Source organism: Calidris pugnax, unplaced genomic scaffold (genome assembly GCF_001431845.1).
Source record: "Calidris pugnax isolate Ruff unplaced genomic scaffold, ASM143184v1 scaffold188, whole genome shotgun sequence".
Classification (NCBI taxonomy): domain Eukaryota; kingdom Metazoa; phylum Chordata; class Aves; order Charadriiformes; family Scolopacidae; genus Calidris; species Calidris pugnax.
The window spans coordinates 13475334-13477102 of NW_015091257.1; positions in this window are offsets into that span (position 1 = coordinate 13475334).

Below are 1769 nucleotides of genomic sequence, written 5' to 3' on the forward strand. Positions count from 1 at the left end.
GGCAGGACGAATGTCCGAGCTGCTTTCCTCAGAGGTAGCTCCTGCCCCTATAATGGCAAGTCCTATAATGCTGTTTCCATCAGGTTTGATTCCTGTGGTCTTTTTCTGGTGATCCCACACCAGTTTGGATGGCTGCTGCTCTTTCTGGAGCATTAAAACTCAACCCCTCACCCCCTCTTGATGAATCTCAAGTGAAATATTAAAATACTTATAAATAAACTTATAAATAACATGTCATGACTCACACAGGCAGGAAGAGCCACACAGTCCGTGCTTCATTACCAGGGCGAAAAGCCACCCAGCTGCAGAAGCAGCTCTGGAGTATGGGGTACAAATGCCCCAGTTATTTTAACTGCAGCTCCACTCAGGTCCAATAACTATCTTTTAGTACTGTTCCTGGTCTCTGATGTCTCTCACATCCCTACCTAGTCCCACTGGGTCCCACCCAAACTTCAGGCCCCCGTGGGGAGGTGGTGCTGAGACCGGGGCAGGCTGTCTGCCCTGCTCCCCCCTCCGGGCACAGGGTTGGGGTTGCCCATTTCGAGCTGAGTTAGAAACTTGAGCCAAAGACCCGTGCTAGCTCTGTGCGGTGGCGTCTTCCCCTTCCCAGAGGCACTGCCCGAAGGCACGTCAACTGTCCACGCCAAAAGCCAGCAGCGAAGTTCATCAGCTCAGGCTTCAAGCTCTGTGAAAGGAACCCTATCCACCCTCCGGACCGAAGCTCGTCCCCAGGAGCAGGTCGCTGTGCCCGCAGAGCACCACCGGGCTGGTGGCGATGCTCTCTCCAGCACAGATATCTGCAGCTCGGGCTGTCTGACCGGAGGGAATGGAAAGCTTCCTGTATGTGGTCACGTAATGACAGGCTGTGTCGCAACACACGTGTGCAAGGATGACAAGTTAAGGTTCAAGTGGGCGAACTTAAGCTAACATTCCCTAGCTGTGGGATGCCTGCATTTCCAGCCGCTCAGCTCTCCTTTTACAGTAGCCCTGTCTGTGGCATCTGCGCCTTTACCACTAATAAATTAGGGTTTACGTTCAGATTTCATGCCTCCTCGTTAGGCGTGATCAACCTCAGGAGGGTATGTAAGGAAGCTCAGCTGTCCTGCGTCAGGAACGGTGCTCCTTGTCTGACCAGAACCCCGATTTCCCTCCTAAGTGACACCTCCTAAGAAGCACCCGGGTGTTTCTGACTTCAGGGCGGGCACACCCGACTTGGGGGAGTGCCGTACCCCCGAGAGGGGACACCGCCAGGCAGGTACCAGCCGGGCCTTGCTGACTCGGCTTCCCTTTTTGCCCAACTCCGCGCTTTTTCCCTTCTTTGCCCCTGAGCCGCGCTCCCGCTGGAGCCAAGATGGGCCAGGGGTGGAACGGGACACAGAGTGAAATGAGTCGCTGCGGCCGGGCTACGGTCTGCCCGGAGCGGCAGCCCCGACTCAGTTTGGCACGGGATGGCACAGCTCGACTCAGTACAGCATGGACTGGTACAGCTCGACTCGGTTCGGTACGGGTTGGCACGACTCGGTTCGGCATGGGTTGGCACGGCTCGGCATGGCTCGACTGGGTTCGACTCGGGTTGGCACGGCTCGGTACGGCTCGACTGGGTTCGACCCGGGTTGGCACGGCTCGGTACGGCTCGACTGGGTTCGACCCGGGTTGGCACGGCTCGGTACGGCTCGACTCGGTACAGCACGGGTCGGTACGGCTCGACTCGGCGGGCCCGGCAGCGCCTCCCCGCGGCGGCGGCAGCGGCCGCTCGGCGCCGCCCCGGT